Genomic DNA, 20267 nt, shown 5'->3' with positions numbered 1-20267 from the left:
TTGAGCATATTATCAGATCAGCAAATCATGAGATTATCAGACCGATCTACTGCTAAAGCTATTTGGGATAAATTGGAGACATTGAATGAAGGTGATACCACTGTCAAAATTACAAAATTGGAATGCTTCTAGGTCAGGTATGAAAATCTGAAAATGGAAGAAGATGAAAGGATTTCTGCTTTTATGGAAAGAGTTAATGAAATTGTTTTGGGTATACAACATTGTGGAGGATCCTTAAGTGAAGATGAAATTGGTTCTGCCTTGTTCTATGCCTGGGAATCTGGTGGGTGGAGCTGGAAGTTGGTACATCTTCAATGATTACCAGATTCTTATCCTGATTTTTCCTTTCCAAATGATCCACCAAAGTATTCATGTTCTGTGATGAAACTTTAAGGACCTGGAGACTATGGTTCATGAAGCTTTTCAGAGCCTTCTCGGTGCAGGCAACTCGAGTGTTGATGTTGTCTTTATCATCCTCAACTTGTTCTTTCAGAATTTTGATAACATCCTCCAGGTGTTTTAAATCCCCTTTGATCAGGTCTTTTTCTAGCCAATCCTCCATCTCAATTTCCTCCTCAGCTTCACTGATTCTCGTCTCATCATTCTTTTTCCCAGAGTTTGTGTCCTTAATCAGCTTATTAATCTTGTTTTCTAGATCCCTCTGTTAACTTTGCATACTAGTTATGTTGTCAGCAACCCATTTCTAGAAGTTGAAGGACTCGAGAGTACAGTTACGGGCGGTATTCAAGATAGTGTTCACAAAATCCCTACCCTGTTCAGTTCCCATAGAGTTAGGATTGTCATCCTCCTTAGAATTCAGAGCAACATTCTTACTGTCCAAGCCCATAGGGTTAGAATGAGGGTTTTCAAAGTTATCCCCTTCATCCTCTTCACCAATGTTCTCATCCTTTTCATACTCCATTTCAGTTTCAATAACCTTACCCTTTTCCTCCTCCACATCACAATGCACCTCCGTTTCCTCATGCTCTGTTTCAGCTCTCCTTTTTTTGTGGGTAGGGGCATTAAGTTGATCCTCATCCAAATCAGAATCTTTGCAACTCTCAGAGATATGGGCATTAGTGATCAGGGGGTCATCTTTGGTAGCCCTAGCCTTGTCCTTCAGATGTTTGTAAATGAGCAATATAAGCCCTTGATGGGCTATAGGGTAAGAGTTAGGCTTTTTAGCATAGTCAGCAAGACTCTCATTGAGAGAGGATGCAAAATAAAAAGGCAGGGATATTTTAGCCCCATGACGGAAGTGGTTCAAAAAGTGATAATTATATATTTTTGTAAATCTACCGTCAACAGTGAGATACTCCATTAAAACCCTTAAAACTTTTTGCCAAAAGGGCTTTACCTGCTGGGGATTGTAGTAGGAGATGTTGTCTTTCTTCACAAGCTTGCCCTTCTTATGTGTTGTGTATGTTATTTGTCTTTCTGTTTCATGCATTAAACTTTACAGGTACTGTCATTAACTGCTAAACTGTCTACCGGCATTAAAGTTTGGTTTACTGGTATTATGCACTAAGTTTGGTTTAAGTATAACTGAGTTGAAATTAATAAACAACTGATTCACCCCCCCCCCCCCCTAGTTTCCTTTGGGTCCTAACCATTAGTATCGGAGCTAAGTCCTCTTTTTGTAGAATTTTAACAGCTTGAGGAGATTATATGGCAACTAACTATTTCAGGAAGGACAGTCTGAAGCTTGATGGAACTAACTATGGTATATGGAAGATTAGAATGGAGACTCATCTGAATTGCATTGGAAAAGACATATGGGATGTTGCAAAGAATGGCTATGTTGGTCCTACTCAAAGTCAACCTAATCCACCAACCTTGGCTAAAGATCAAGAGAATGATTGCAAAGCAAGACAAGCACTTTTGAGCATATTGTCAGATCAGCAAATCATGAGATTATCAGACCGATCTACTGCTAAAGCTATTTGGGATAAATTGGAGACATTGAATGAAGGTGATACCACTGTCAAAATTGCAAAATTGGAATGCTTCTTGGTCAGGTATGAAAATCTGAAAATGGAAGAAGATGAAAGGATTTCTGCTTTTATGGAAAGAGTTAATGAAATTGTTTTGGGTATACAACGTTGTGGAGGATCCTTAAGTGAAGATGAAATTGTTTCTAAAGTTTTAAGAGCATTGCCACTGGCATACAAAATGAAAGTAATTGCTATTAATGAATTGAGAACAATGCCTAATGCATCAGTATCTAGAGATACTTTGGTTGGAAAACTTTCAGCTTTTGAACTTGAGGAATTTGGTCCTATTGCTACAATTAAGACAGATTTGGCTTTCAAAGCTTCATCATCTGCATCATCATCATCATCATCTGAAAAATCTGATTGGAAAGCACTCTATGCTAGAGAACTTGAATAAATCAGAAGAGAGAATGAAGAACTTGAAGAGCTTGAAGCACTATTTGCAAGGAAAATGCCTAAAGGTCCAGTTGGAAGTAAGTATGAAGGTAAAGAACCATTTAAATGTTTTAACTGTAATAAAATTGGTCATATGGCATCCAAGATATCATATGGGAGGAATTTTCAACACATTATTATTTGTCAACCTCAACATTATACTATGCAAAGACTCAGAAAGAGAAGTAAATTCTTTTGTAAAGTATTTGGATAAAGGGGCCACACCTGATGTCGTGGTTTCCACTTGAGTATTGATGTTGTCATTTATCTTGATGTATCCTTTTCTTGGTTTAAACTTCACAAAATATTGTTGAGAACTCTCATTCTTATCAACCAAAGCCATTGAAGGAGATGATTCAAATTGACTCACTTGAAGCTAATAATTATGAAGAATACCCACAATTGCATAAAGTAAACTCAGAAAATAGAAGCTTATCCCTAATGTCTTTTTATAAATTAGCAATAAAAATTATTTGAACATCCTAATCAAGAATAGGATAAGCAATTTGAGAATACAAATGTTTATATCTTACAATAAAATCAATCACTTTCTCCTTAACTCCTTGCTTACAATGAGTCAAATCAGTCAAAGTAATTTTAGGACCAATATTATTGTAGAATTTTTGAATGAAAGCATTATCTAATTGCTGAAATGATGTAACAGAATAAGGAGACAGTGAACAATACCATTGCAAATATTTATCCCTAAAGGTTTGAGTAAACAATTTAGCCATGTGTCTTTGGTCATGAGCAAAATCACTACCCAAAATTTGAAATTTTTTCACACGAGTCAAGGGATCACAAGTTTTCCATTATATAACTCCAATTGAGGGACTTCCATATGTTTAGGAGGGACAACACGAACAATGTCATCGGATAAAGGCCTCACTAAATCAAATGTGGGCATATTAACCTTGGATTGGGTAATGGAAGCTAATTGATGTTGTAAGGATGTAATTATTTGGGAAAGGTTATTAATGGTTGCTTTGGTGGATGGATTGAAATTAGACATCTTGGATAGTGATGGAGGAGTAATTTTGTTATATGTAGGTGGAGGTTGAGAGTAAGAGGGTGGAATATTATGATATGTCAGTATGGGAGATGATTGGGATACAAATGAAAGACTTACTGAACAAGGGTTGTAAGAGTATTGATTAACAAGATTGTGTCCATGACTAACATCTGTAGGATTAACATTTTGTGTGGAAGTTGTCATGATAGAAGATGTAAAGGTAGGCACACTAGGCAAGGATATAGGAATAGGAATAGAATGATTGACTTGAGTAGTGGGTTAAGTATAACGAAGGACTTCAACACAACTTTTGATAGGCATGATATAATTAGTGTAAAAAATATAAGCAAGGCCAAGCAACAAATCAACACCAATTTTATCACTTTGCACCATTGTTTTTAATCCTTCAATCAATGGGATTGCCTCACTTTTTGGGTATTGTTGGCTCATCCATTGTCAAATATTTTCAAATTCATTATCAATATTCTACAATTGGTCACTAGTAAACCTAGTTAGTGATTCATCCTCACCATGAGGATTGTGAAGAGAACGAGGATAAATGACATCATTTGTTGGGTTGGAGGAAGCACCAACACTCTCATGAAATAAGTTATCCAAATTAGGCTCCATATCCTTAGTATTTAAACCTTGGGAAGCCTTAATTCTATTTCTTCTCCTAGGAATATTGTAGGTAGGACTAATGGTAACAAAACACATGTACAAAAGAGGGAAATTTGAAAGCACAAATTGAAAATTGTGATTAAACAATTAAAATTAGTGTAATAATGATCGATCAACCAATTAATTAAGAAAATTGAATTGTGAATTTGAAAGATAAATGCTTTTAAATCATAGTATCACATATTTTAAAGATTAGATTTGAAAAATTATGCAACCCACAAGTTAATTTTAGAATTATAAATTAGGGTTTTTGTGAATTTAACCTTTAAATTTATGTAATTCAATTGAAAATAATATCTATGAGTGAAAATTTGAATTTTAACATTCATAAACAATCAAATCTAAGATCACAAATTAGAAATTAATGTGCCAAGTGAGTTGAGTTCACCAAAATGTAATGGTGGGAAATTAGGGTTAGGGTTAAATTAAGATTCTAAAACCACTAAGTCTCTTAATTAACCAATTACATTAGGGAGGAGATTATAATAGATATAGCCTTGATAGACCAAGATTCTGATCAGATTCTTGGCTCCGATGATAGGGCTCTATCCTCCTTGAATTGAATTGAATTGTTGAAAATTAGGGAAAGATAGTGAAGTATTAAAGGAATTTGATAGAAATAGTGAACTACAGATCTCATGCAGAGACACCAACCTGGATATGAGTAGAAGAATATGTTTCAGATCTATTCCCAAAAGTTTAGCCTAATTTTTCGAAACCAGGTAGTATTAATTTGCAAATCGTCGAAAGTTGAACCTGTTCGTCTTTGCAAATCTTGTTGATCCTTATGAACGCAATGTTGTAAATGTTTCTTGCACATAAAAACAAGGGGAAATTTTTGGGAATGGGGGTTTGCCTTAGGTCAAACCTCGGTTTGGAATTAACCATGAAATTGAATTAAAAAATGTAAATGAAAGACTGCAGTAAATATTTTCCTTTAGAGGGAAAGATTGAAAATGAATGAAACACTAATGATATACCTTAATGTTTTGTTTGTCTCCACAAAGTAATTAGAGTTCCATGTAGGTTGTCTTCATAAAATATAGAACATGAATGTCATCTCCAATGCTTGAATCTTGACTTCACTTCTGCTCCAATGTTTGATAGAAAACTGATTGCTTGCTCGCTTGAATTTGCTAGTGTTATTGAGATTTTGAATTTCCAGATTATGATTGATTAGGTTTAAAATTAGAGGGGTAGACCTCCTTTTATACTTGTTAAAATTAAATTAAACTTTTGCAATAGGCCAACACAAGGCTAGTTTTCCTACTCATCAAAGGTCACCATTAGAGTGGGCCAATTTGGGGCCAGTTTAAGAGGCTCGGAGCATATATTCCTTGGTCTTGATTTAGAACCAAGGTGTGGTATGTCCTATTCTTGAAAATCGAGACTTCAAACTAGTAATTGAACTGGAAAATTCATGAAAATGTGAGATAAATGAGTGGTGTGAGCAAAATCAATGTTGCAATCAGGCCTCAAAGGACAGAACGCCAATGTGAGGTCTAAGTGAGGACAAAAATGTAGGTGAGTATAATTTAGGATGCTACAAATTATAAACTAAAATATTACTAAAACTGACATTATATTACATTATCTTAATTTAGATTTGATATTGAGTTGCATATAAAATAATTTAATATTTAACAATAAACAAAATATTTTGTGTTTGATTTTCCATTTTATATATCATAGTGTGACAATTAAATCAATGCATTGTTATTGTATCCACCAAGGTTAAAACCTCCATTGATCCATTGTGATTATGTGTGTTGTGCCATTAGTGATTCAATGCTCTTATACACTTGAAGCTTAATGTCAAAGTTGTTGGTGTTCATAGGTCAATATCTTAGTGCTCCAAACTCTATTGAGAATGCAATCCTCCATTTGTAAAATCCCTTATTACCTTCTTGCACTATGAATGTTGCAAATGCCAAATGAGAATAAACATTTTAGAAGTATTTTGCATTTGATTTCGCACTATTAGAAAAGACTGAATGGCTATGTGTTGTGCTACTCTTTAAATGTTTTTAATGATGTTTATGAGATCAAACAATTTGTGGGATTCAAAATTGAATCATATAAAAAACAATTTAAAAAATCAGTTAAAAAATTAGCATTTTTATTTTCGAGTCTTTTATATCTTTCTTGATCATGTTTCTTCTACTATAAATTTTGATCAAATAATCACTAGGCATGATGTGTTGTTGCTGATTGCCATCTTTTTCTATCTCTATGTCTATTTAGAAGTTAATCATGGTTCTTTGTTGGCCCATTATTTGGCTATTTGGCTAATATTCTGACAATTCAAGGTGTCGGGGTTCCTTCAAAACCTATTGCTCCAAGCTCTGAAAGAGTAGTCTTAGTTTTGGATCAGGACCCTTGTTTCCTACCGGTTTGTTGTTCTAGTCAAAAGCTTATGGTTAGTGTCACTCCTCGTGGAACTCATTATTTTAGCCTTTGGTTGTTTCACATTTTGTATTCTTTTAAAGCCTTTTTGACTACTTTGTAAAGACTTTGAACCCTCTCCCACTTTACCTAATCAGAACCACCACTCAAAAAATATTGTTAAAGAACACACAAAATATGATCATGAAGGCATGAAACATTTTAGAACTATTCTGCATTCCATTTTTCTCAATTAGAAAATAACGTCTGTAATTGCTTCATATGATTATGATTTTGAAATGTTTCATGTTTTTAATGATGTTTATGTGATCAGACAATCTATAATATCTCGGAATTGAATCATGTCGAATCAACCAAAACAAATCTAACAAGGACTGCAGGGCAGCATAGTTCCTGCCCAATACTGCAAATGTGGTTGTGTAGTTGTTTTGTTTTAAGAATCATAGTCTTGAAGGTTTGTTCATGCATAAAATTGTCTGAAACAAAAATTGCCAATTCCTGAGAATTTGGTGTACACGACTATGAATAGTTTTGTAGTGTGTTAAATGGCAGCAATCATTATTTCACAATTGTATAATGGTAAAACCAATGTAAATTTTAATACGAGGTAGGGATAGGTGTGATGTATGGAAAAAAAGAAGTGTACAATTAAAAAAATAGAGATTAAGGAGACACTATGTCACAGAAGAGAAGACACAATAATAAGATGAGACGGTAGACTAGAGCAGCCTGAGCAGCACTATTGTAGGCCTTAGAGACAAAGATACTGTGGAGAGGGACGGTGACTAAAGAAAAAAAGATGATACCTTAAAAAGTTTCCACAAAATTAGGCAAAACAACTTGAGTACCTCAAAACTTCTAGTCACCCTTATCATCAGAGCAACAATAGTATAATGGATGACACACAAATTTGTTGACTTTTACTTTGTTTTTAAGATTGAACTAGAAGAGAGAAGTTAATAGTAAATCCATAAACATATTCCAAAACCTTTTATATTTTTTACAATAAGGTAAATACTAAAATTAACACACGGGAAAATAAGGTAGTGAAATATTTAAAACAATAATTCTATTGAAAAGTGTAGCGAAGACCTAGCTCATTAAGAGCTTCATTGATTCTAAAATCATCTCAAGAGTATTCTTGAGTTATTGAGTGCTTCTATCATTCCATACATAAGATCCATGAGAAAATTATCTATTCCATATAAATTATTTTTGTAATTCAAGATCAACATACACAACTTAACGAGATGAAAAAATGATCAGGCTAAATGTTTTGAGGTTCACAAATTAGAAAGGCTTACACTACAAAGTATAACTTTAAGAAACTAGTGTAGGAAATAGAAAACATTTCTACTATTACTAAGAACAGTATACCCAAAATGAAAAGAGCATAATAGAGATATGGTGTGCCCTAAAAGAACTAGGTGGTTATACTATAAAACTCCTAAGGATCACTACATATTTTAGACAAGCATCTAATGCATCTCATATACATATAATGACATTATCTTGATTTTTTACAAAGTGGTTAGCTTACTCGACACTAAATCTACTTCTAATTATTAATACAAAAGGAAAACAATACATTAGATTCAAATTGTATCTAATTGAAAAAACAAACTAAGATATCAACAAGATCTCTAAGATATCAACAAGATCCTTTTAAGAGGCATAAGCCAATAAAAGTTGTTGTGTGGAGAGGGCTAGCTAAAATTTTCATATAAGAGTTGCTAAGGAAAATTAGATGTCATAAAAAAAAATTAATTTTTTTAAACTTCAAAAATAAGAATGACTAGTTTTAGAATTAAAAAAAATATAAGCAAATATATGCTGATTAAATTTTTGTTAAAAAAATCAATTATTAAAAGAAATTAAGACTATATATAATATAATAACATGATTGTTACATTTATAAATACATTTTAGTCTAGTCTATCTGTGAAGTACAAATAAGTCATAGACTAACTTTAGAGTAAAAATAAGAACAATGAACTTCCTTCAGTAAGAAGTCAAAAGCTGCTCCTTTGAAGTAATAATAAGATTATTATATTATTTTAATTGAGTTTTATGCCTTTGGCGCTGATCTTTTGGGGATGTTTCAATATAAAATTAAAAAATAAGAGCAAAAATGCCTTCACTAGGACCACCTCCCAAGCTCTTTCAATATTAAGGTAAGTTCATTCTTTTTACCAATTATATCTCTCTGTGTGTGAAAGAAATCAGACCCTCCCCAATAGTTCCATGCGGAGCAGGAACTAATAAAAAATCACAATTCTTATTTCTGACTGTCCTCTATTTCTTTATTACTAATTTGTTTTCTGTTATAAATTTTGGTTAAATAATCTACTGTTTTAGATATCCGATCTTAAACAAAACTGTTAATCAGCACACAAAAGGTGACCGTGACAAGCATAAATATAACTGTATGCTGTTTTCTTATCTGTATCTGGAACAGCCTCCTTGTTTTGACTGCTTTTAATATCAAAAACATAACTGTACTCTGTTTCAACATTTGAATCAAGATAAATGAGTAAGAAGAAAACGGCAACTACACTTAAACATAGCATAAAATAATTATTAGACCCTGCTTTAATGTGTGCTGGAGGAGAGGGGCCAAGAGAATGCAAAACCCATGGGCAATACGCAAGTTCTTGTAGAAAAAATGTAAGTGGGACCTAATTTACATGCAATGATAATCCTATGATACGTATATGCAAGAACAAAGGTGAAATAGCAATGTGAAACACTCAATCAGATGAAAGAAATGATGAAATGAGGCTATGATTGATCTTTTGATGAGGTAATAATAGATAGTGCCTGCCCTCCTGATTTAATGTTTCATATATCCAGATTTACAAGAGTCTGAATGGGTATCAAGAGTTGTATTTAGATCAATAAAAAAGCATGTTTTGCATCATTCTAGATAAGTACAACTATAAAAGGAGGGCGAGATTCCAAGGTCTGAACAGTTATAGTCATTTTGGCATGGAGGAGTTATGATAAAGGATAAATATTAGTCATGATCAATGAATGTAAAAAAGAATAATAAAATATCTGACGGAAAGTATTGTCGTGATGATTATCAAGCCAAGAATCCATTAAAGCAGAAAAATGGGCATATATTATTTATTCTCTAAAGTAGCTTTTAACATTCTTTTGACTGGGAAGACCACAAGTGCTGTGAGAATGCTGCCAACTTTCATAATGCTCATAAATTTACTCTAGATGCTAGATGGCCCCCTTAATTAATTCTAGTGTATTGTAGCCTACTTTTATATCAGTTCTTGTATTGTAGAGAGAACATTGTATTTACATTCATTTCTTCACAGACCAACTCAAAATCCACTCTCTTCCACATACGTGTATATGAAAGTTTGCAATGGTCTATGTATGGTCAGAAAAGTAGTTTTAGAAAGTTGAGGAAAGCACACCAACCATCATTCCGAGGCAAAAATCACTTTCATTCTATTCCTTCCTTGCAAAAGAGGTAGGAATATTTGAAAACAAATTGAATGAGAAGAATGGTTTTCCTTTTGAGTCACTTCACATCCTCACAATCAATCAATCAATCAATCTCAGAGCTTCATAACTAGAATGATCTATTCAATCAATCAATCAATCTCAGAGCTTCATAACTAGAATGATCTATTCTTCTTGAAGCCGCAACTTTCTTGAGTCTTTCAGATCATTGTCCTTATCTGGAAATACCAAACCTGTACTACATTTTTACCTAAACACTTTCTGCAATCAGAGATTCTTTTCTTGCAGATTATTATCTGCTAGGTTTGCTAACACTTGGAAAAACTAATAATAATTCTAATTAGTAAATTTCTTATTGTATTAAAAATTGTTATAGATTAGTGTAAGTTGAGGGTTGAAATCTGGCTATAAAAAAATATAGTAATTTCTCAATGGAAAAATCTCTCAGTTGGGTGTTTCTAAGATGCTAGTTTTTTGATCGAAAAATCCATGTTGCTCCTCAAATTGTGTAATGCCTTTGGATCCATGTTGTTTCTCAAATTGTGTAATGCCCTTAGATGGGACCTTTGAGGCATCTTCTATAGATCTTTTTCTAGGTTTATGGATTCGACACTCAACTCTTCATGCATAACTATTAAAAGGAAGAAGAAAAGTCTTCTCATCTACACATCAAGTCCATGGGTGTGAGGCTGCATAGAGTTGCATCAACCAGTGTTTAGGCTTGATTTCTTTGGTTATTTTTGGTTTCAGAAAATTTTGTTGTGTTTGTTTTGAATGTTTGTTGTTCTTTTATAATAGGGTTTGGACCTTATCAAAAACTAACATACCTTGATCAAAAGTATTAGTTTTCACTAAATTTATATATTTTATATTTGTATTTTAAAATATACACAAAAGACTCTTCATTGCACACTTACATAATAGAATCTCTTTCTCATATCCAAATAAAATTTCAATTGCCATATATGTAACACTAACCCTTCTCACACATTTAAAACTAGTTGCATCCTAAAAAATAATTCTAAAGCACCCATAAATTATTTATAGTATTCATATTACTAATATATGACCCCATAAAAATGCATATACTTAACATACTAGTCCATATATAAAATATAAACCACCAACATTCTTTTAAAAATATCAAATTACCATTCATCAACCACACCTCATATACTACCTACTAAACTATCAAATATAATACATTTAGTCCACAAAATTGGCATCATGAAGTGTGTGTACATGCTCGTGGCCAAAGATAGTATGGTGACACAACTTAGAGATTGGATCATGTCAAACATATTCTTTCTACCCAACAATTTGTTTGGTTCCAGCAAAACTCTGACCATTGCAACCCTAATCACCAAACTAGGAGAACCATCCATGTCTTTAGAAACTTTCCAAATTGTCACCATCCATAGCCTTAATTTAAGGATAATTCTCTCTTGCTTTAAATACATTGTGAAATCTTTCAATATTTTCTAACCAATCACCCTCATTTTTCATCTCTTATAAAAAATCCATAAATGTTGTGTATACCAAACAATTTCCTAGTCTCCAAAGAAAAATCAATTTCCCAAAATAGAGAGAACAACCCATGGAGAATTCTAATAAAATAACCTTACCGTTACATCAAAAAAATAAAACACCTCTATCACCATGTTTTTTCAACATCGAACACACTTGATATAATAATAATGATGCTTGCTTCCAAATATGAAACAAAACACCACACTCTTAGTCATTATCACTCATGGTACACCCCATATCCTATTCTCACATGGACACTCCCATATTACATCTTGTAAACCACCCCCTTATTAGACAAATTAGATATTATATTTTTATTTTTAATTCTTAATCAAAGAAAATAAAGTCAATGGAAAATTTACTTTGTTGTTAAGATAAAATATTATCAAATTTATATTTATGTGAAATTATAAAACATAATTTTAAATTTAAATAAATATTAAATCTATTTTTTAAATCATTAAAAAACCTTTTTTATTTAATATTTTGCTTTGTAAGATTTAATTTTAAAATTTTACTTCATTTCTTTCGATCGATATGGATTTATTTGACCTAAATATGTAAAGAGAGTTAAAGTAAGCTATAATTATTGTTTCTAAATTGTAATGGTGTGAAATTTAATAGGTGGTTATTTTAAAATATTATTCTCATATCACTTTTCTTGATATAATTTGGTTTATTTTTAATGATTGTTTAGTTCATATCAAATAGAAAAAACTAGACATGATTTTTAGACAAGCTAGTAGAGACCAACTAGTAATTAGATATAGAAATTACAAATATAAATAGTATAGTAAACAAATAACATAATCCAGAAACAATAGTTAGTATAACAAAAAACAACACAAGAAATAACCATTCAGAAAGCAATAAAAAAAGAAAGAACACAAGACTCTAGAAGAGGGAGCCCCATCGACAATCTTCCTCAAAGTAGTCTCCCAACCCGTATCAATGATAGTCACTTTGCCCTTCATCTAAGCTATTGATCTATCTTGATTTTCCTTCTTTTTAGCTCTCTTCTCAATCTTAGATCTAACAGTCACCACTTGTATTTCACATCAACGTATTTGTAATTTTAATAATTTTACCAATGTCATTTCAAGAGAGACAATTGTACAATCCATATAGTCTTAAAAAATTTATATTATCCATTCAAATTTGAAGGTCTTCAATCTTGACAAATAGAAATTTTTCACGACTGTTTCATATATATATATATATATATATATATAAAGTGTGATCTCAGGAAGATGTATAGTCATTGCTGCCAAAAACTCCAATCTAAACCACCCCTGTCTATGAAACACAATTATCCAAACCACTAGTTAGAATGATACCACATAGCAGAAAGGAAACCATAATAAACATTGTGAACAAGCATAACATAACCCAAAATAAACATTGTGAACAAGCATAACATAACCCAAATGAGGAGAAGGAGAGGATGTTGAAGACCTCGAGGAGCCAAAATAAAACCAAACCACAGAAATGTCCACAGAAGCAGCCAAGAAAAAAGAAACAAGAGGAGGAGCCATCTCAGATACCAGTTAATTTGTAGATTCCAAGATCTCAAGGACAGCCACCAGCCACCAAACCGAACCAAAATCTTCCGGATAAAACAGAGCATCTTATCAGGTAATAAACAATGGCATAGAAGAAAGAGACATAAGAAGACCAACCGCAGAGCCTCCATATATATCGTTCCCACAAAGGAAGCATTATGAAATACCAATTACATATGTGAAACCTCCTCAAATGTGCAAAGCTCATCACTGAAATATGATGGCTAAAGATCATTCCTTATAATCATATGGAGAAAGAGAGCACCAGGCTGGCAGCGTGGAATTACCCGAGTATAATGAGGTACGAGCATGCCATGAAACCACAACTCCCACTAAAAAATCCAGACATGAAGCAATCTATCACCTCAAAGTAATCATGAGAAAATGACCAAACAAGGGGAACACAAGCAGAAAGCACACTTGAGCAATGATACCCAAGACAACTTTCCCAACATGTCATAGCATGATTAACAAACAAAACCAACAGCAAGAAATGATGAAAGGAATATGCCCTCACAGTACAACAAAACTAATATTTAATGAATACTTCCTAGATAATTCGCTAAACAAACCCGAGTACTCAAATTACTTACATAATTAGGAAAAAAGGGCATTAAACATGAGATGTAAACCACAACAGACTTATAAAGAGCAAAAGCAACACATGCTAAGCCAACAAACACACAATTGCAGTCCCCACATCCTCCTTGTTCCATGCAGATATACTTACCGAATATGCCATTAACAAGGGAGTTCTCATAAGGTCGACAACACCCTCCTCAATGTCACATAAGAAAGAAGAGCCACACCCAACAAGGAGTATAATGAGGGCTAAAATTATGCCCAAACTATTTAAGGCACAGGATTGCAGCCTCCACACCCCCCTTCCTCCATACAGATATACTTACCGAATATGCCATAAAACAAGGGAGTTATGATAAGGCATACAACACCCTCCTCTATGTCATATGTGAAAGAAAAACCACATCCAGCAAGGACTATAATATAGGCTACACGCATGAACAATATAATTAAAAAAGAATACTAACACAAGAGGCAGGGATATCTCGAGGGAAAACCTCCAAATACTCAGCCCCTTGAACAACAGCCCTATTAGCCAAGTAATCTGCAATACAATTTATCTCCCTATAACAGTGAGAGATAGTAAAGGTAGAAAAACACCTCAACTGTGTAAGGATGCGCTCTAACAAGTACTGCAGCTACCAAGAGACACATTTCTTAGCAAAAACTGACTGAAAAAACCAACATTGAATATCCTTCAACAATAATGTCCTTAATTCCCAGGGATATGGCAAGATCTATGCCAAAATATAGTGCTCTAAATTCAACAACATTATTGATGCAGACACCAATATGTTTGCCAACAGCTTTAATAATCTTAGAATTATGATAAAAAATGACTGCCCCAACCCCAGCCTTCCCCGGATTACCCTTAGTAGCCCCATCAAAATTTAACTTAAATGAGAATTGAGGGGGGGGGCATCCATTTAGCCATCCTACATTTGGCAAGTGAGGACATTCCAATAGATACCACCCCATGTGAAGGGATGACTTGAAGTGAGCTCCATTTCCATGTAATCCAATTGTCCCAATGAGAAAAGGACCTAAGTTGTTCTAGATTTTTATAGATATGAGAAAGAACCACCTCAGAAATAGAGGATTGGATCTTGTCAATAACCTCCTTTAGCAAAGAAGACTTATGATTAAAAATTCTAGAGTTCCTCTCTAGCCAGATGCTCCAAATAATAATAAAAGGCACGACAATCTAGATAGAAGAGTAAAAAGAGGATGAATACAGCAAAGGTCAGGCCTAAAAATGTGATAATAAACTAGGGCTTACAGTCGAGGACCACCCAAGCATTCCAAATAACCAATACCAACAGTTCATATCAAACGGACAATTCAAGAACACATGATCTAGGGTTTCCATAAAAAAACCACAATAAACACAAGAGAAAGCTGCAGTAATACCCAGTCTATCCAATCTCATCCCAGTAAGGACCCTATCTTGAACTGCCAACCAAGCAAAAGAACCAGCTTTAGGAAGGCACGTCAAATGCCAACAAAGTTGAGAAGGCCAATGGGAAGAAGAAGAAGAGGACTGAGACAACGATTTATACCCCTCCTTTACTGAATAGGAACCTGAAGCACTTTTAGTCCACACCAAAATATCTTCTTTATTTTGGAACACAAGAGAGCTATTATGAAGTTCTACCTCAAAAGAAAGTCTAAGTTCATTCTCAATGGGTAAAAAAGAAATAGACTTCCATTGAGATACTGGATAAGGGCCTAAAGAATCAATATCAAAATAATCAGCAACAAAAACCCCCTAGAGATCGGAAAGAATATCAAACAATGGAGACCAATCTTGAATGGAAGATAATGCAGGTTGACCATTCCAGACTTCATCCCAAAACTGAGCCTTCTTCCCATTATGAACAACCCAAGAAAGGTGCGGAAGGATGACCGAACGACAACTAACAAGAAAATTCCAAAAAGTTGAACCTTTTGGAAGAGATGAGGCTGTGAAAATCCTCTCTCTAGGGGTACCCCTTAAATACTTAGTAAGCATAATAGATGCCCACTTACTTGATGGATCTTTATATAATTTCCAGACAAGTTTATCCCCCAACGCTTATTCTGGGACACTAAATCTCAAATGCCTACACCTCCCAACTCTTTAGGAAGGCAAACTTTATCCCAAGCTAGAAGGGGAAGCTTCTTTTTGCCCCCAATGTTATCATTCCAAAGAAAGGATCTTAGAGACACTTTGAGATCCTGAATAACTTTAGAAGGAGTTTTTAAAATAGACATAAAATATATAGGAATGGCATTAAGCACTGACTTATTTAGAAGAATCTTACCTGCCATTGTGAGACATTTATGATTCCAGGAAGAAATTCTAGATGATATCGCATGCACCACTTTATCCCAAAAAATAGCTTTATCAGACCCAATAAAAAAAGGAATGCCTAAGTATTTGCAAGGAAAAGCCCCCACTCGAAAGCCCCAAAATTGAGTGAGCCTCTTCTTGACCAAAGGGGAGACATTTAAAAAAAAAATCTACCTTGGATTTTGAGACATTCACTTTTTGACCAACAAAAGAAGAGTAATCGGCAATAATCTTCTTGATTACTCTAGCCTTTGTCAAAGAAGCAGATCTAAACAGAAGAGTATCATTCGCAAAAAGACAATGGGATTGTGACACGGGATAACCCTCCATTCTAATACCCCTCCATAGACTAGATGTTGAAGCATTAGAAATGGCCCGACTTAAAGCCTCTGCCAGAAGTATAAACAGAAAAAGGGACAAAGGATCTCCTTGCCTAACCCCCCGAGAGGAAGAAAAAAACCCAGAAGGTGATCCATTAATCAAAACCAAAAAACAAGTAGAAGAAATGCAAGAGAATACCCATTTAATCCAACTATGATCAAATCCAAAGCGCTTCAAAACAGAAACTAGAGATTACCAGTTCACCCGATCATAAGCTTTAAGCATGTCAAGTTTCAGAATAATAACCAAGATTTTTTGTCTCGCAATGGAGTGGAAAATCTCATGAGCAACAATTGCACCCTCCGGAGTTTCCCTACTAGCACAAAGCCACCTTGGTCAATAGAAATAATCTTAGTAAGAATTCTGGTCAATCTAACCAAAATTGCCTTAGTGAAAATTTTGTATAGAGTATTACAAAGAGCAATAGGACGAAAATCAGAAAAGGAGCTAGGATGATCCAGTTTGGGAATAATAGTAATAAGTGTATTGTTAAGTTCCTTCAAAATAGTTATGTTCCTCGTAGACTCTTCCAAAGCTAATAAAACATCATTCCCCACAAAGTCCCAACACTTTTGAAAAAATAAAGTCGTAAACCCATCCGGGCCAGAGGCCTTTTCCGGATGCATGGAAAAAACTACCCCTCTTAATTCTTCCAAAGAGAAGGGAGCCATAAGCATCTTATTAGCCTCGTGGCTAACTAAAGGGAGGACCGAATTTACAAAATTAGTATCTAAAGAAACAGGCTCAGGCGATAGCAGAGACTTAAAGAAATTTACTGCTTCAGTAGCAATATCATTCTCATCTGATAAACTATTCCCTTGAGAATCAATGATATAGGAGATTCTATTGCTCTGATTCCTCAACTTAGTGGAAGAGTGAAAAAATTTGGTATTTATATCCCCCTCTAATAACCAAAGATCCCTTGATTTCTGCCTCCAATAAGATTCTTCTCTAGCTAAAACTTCCTCTGATTGAATTTTCAAATTCTTAGGCCGTTGAAAAGACAAAGAAGTCATACCCAAGCTCAAGACGGTTTTATTAATCTTTTCTATTTCCTCCTGAATCCCAGCTTTTTCCCCAAAGATGTTCTTAAAATGAAGAGTATTCCAAACTCTGATTTTATTTTTCAAAAAAACCAATTTCTTAGCTATCTGAAACATCCTTGATCCATGAACATATGGAGCACACGCCCACCATGGCCTTAAAAGAGGCAAAAAAGATTGATCCCTAAACCACATCGGCTCAAATTTAAAAGGAAGCTTCCTAGGAGCTCTATCCTCAAGGATCAAAAGCACTATAGGAAAGTGATCTGACCCAAGAAAGGGTAAGACTGAGGAAAAGAAGTCCTACCCAAAATTATACCAATTATCTGATACCAAAAATCGATCCAATCTTTCAGCAATTTGACATAAATCTTTTCGCATATTAGTCTAGGTAAAAGGACCATTCTAAGGTTTACAATCAGCGAAGCACAATTTGTTGATAAAGAGGCAAAAGTCAACAATAATGTGTTTATTAGGAAAAATCCCCCTAGCTTTCTCTTCTTAATAGGAAATTGCATTAAAATCCCCTCAAAAGATCAAGAAGGCATTCATTAAAGGAGAAGCAACCAAGGCCAGAATTTCCCAAAGCTTCCTTTTTTCCACCACCCCAAAAGGGCCATAGACATTAAAAAGCCAAAATTTAACATTTGACAGCCTACTTTTAACTAACCAAAGCATCCAATTTGATGAAGAGGTGACCAAAGAGAGGTCCACAATAGAATCTTTCCAAATAAAAGCAAGGCCTCCAAACGCCCCTAAGGAAGGAGAGGAACAAAACTTCCAAGATCTCTGAGAGGTAAATAACAAATTTGCTGAAGGTATATCCAATTTGGTTTCTTGCAACATCACAATATCACACTTCATTAAGTCTAACTAAGACTTAATCAAGCATCTCTTGTTAGGGGCGTTTAAGCCCCTAACATTCCAGGATATTATCTTCATTGGGCCAGAGGGGAGGCATCAGCTCCCCTCTTTTCACAATTTGGAATGTGGGAAACATTTCCCACATCAAAATCCTTTTGAAGACTCCTCTTGGAATTCAGTGATCATGTAACTAGCGGACTAAATGGTTTTTTGGACCTCTTCTTTTTGGAAGATTCCAGAGAAGCAAGAAGGGTTGATTGAATGCCAGCATCAATCTCCAATTGAGTTTTAATATGCTTAGGTTTTTTACCCCTCTTCGTAGGAGTACAAGAAGGAGAAATAGGCGAGAGTGGGGACTGAATCAAAGGAAAACCATCAGGAGGAGCAATTTCTACAAGGACCTTATCTTTACCTTGATCCATACCCTCCTCCCTACTAGCATGCAATGAATCTCGAAAAACAGAGGGAACCAAAGCCTATTCAAGATTGAGCAAGTCAAAAGGATTGCTAATAGGGAAAGCAGATAAATCGTTATCCAACCTACCTAAATCATCTTTAATCAAGGTTATTACTTTATCAGGCAAATCAGAATTCAAAACAATATCATTATTATTAACGAGATTTTGCACTTGAGCAATACGATCATCATCTGGAATGATAGTAGGACTATTAGAAACCAAAGGATGACCATTAAAAGCCTGCTTAGCATGACTACCAGGCAACGAAGAATCCTTAACAACCAACTTATCTTTTTCCAGACCCACAAATTTCCCAATAGCAGTAGATAAGGAATTAACATTACCCACACAAGCATCCTTTTCCTGACCCAAAACTTGTGAAGGAATGGGATCTTTATTAATGTCAACTGAAACATTTATATCCAAAGGAGAAATACCAGGAAAAATATGTGAATCTTTAAAAATAGAAGGTACAAAATTCCAAGAAAAACATTCAGGGTTTCTATCCACAAAAAATATATTTTATTTATTCAAACAATTAACTTTACTAATTATTTTATAACATATTGATTAATTAAAAGATAAAAGAAATCATATTACATTTTTAAATTTCATTATGAAATATATCTTTACATTATTCAACTATTTGTGTGCATGTTTATTATGATCTTAATTTTAAGGTGCTTAATCAATCTTTTATTATTAAGATAAAGTTCAGCTCTCCAATTATGTGTTGTTGGTGATTGGGATCCAACTTAACAATGCTACCTACTTTTTTTTGAGTGAAGAACTTTGTCAACCTAATTATTATTATTTTTAGCATGTTCATATCATGATTTACTATCTTTGGCATTACTAGAAGTATGGTAATGTGTCTCATTCTAAAAAGGTTTTAGAATTTGTAAACATGGGTTTGAGAGAGTTTTCTTGTGTCACTTTCATGATGAGAGTGATATTAATTTTATGTAAATGTTTCTTGATATTTGTTGTTTTTATTTTCATATATGTCATAATATTTATTATACACAAATGTTTCTAGACATTTGTTTTTACTTTCATATTTGTCAAGTATTTAATTTTTTTTTGGATTTTTTATAAATGTTAATATTTTTATTTTATTTTTAAATTATTTTAAAAATTATGAGTATAGTTATGTTGAGGTTTAAGAAAAATATTTTCTTAAATCAGATTTCAGTTAAGAAAATAAATTTTAAAATTTATTTGTTTACAATTAGAAGGTTTCCATTTTCTTTTTAAATTTTTAACTGACAAAATATTATATAAATTCACTATTATGATTAAAAGAAATGGATTTAAATAACTTATATTAAATGTAAAATCTTTAATTTTTAAGAGATGTGACTTAAATTTTTTTATTGCATCATTCATATCCAAATTGTATCTTTAATAAGAAGATAAATATGGAAAGGTAACAAATACCAACTTAGATGATTCTATAGAATAAATAAGTCAATGTAAAAGGCTCATGGTAATTGGATTAATA

Source organism: Cryptomeria japonica, chromosome 11, assembly GCF_030272615.1.
Source record: "Cryptomeria japonica chromosome 11, Sugi_1.0, whole genome shotgun sequence".
Taxonomy (NCBI): domain Eukaryota; kingdom Viridiplantae; phylum Streptophyta; class Pinopsida; order Cupressales; family Cupressaceae; genus Cryptomeria; species Cryptomeria japonica.
Note: the sequence above shows the minus strand (reverse complement) of the source record.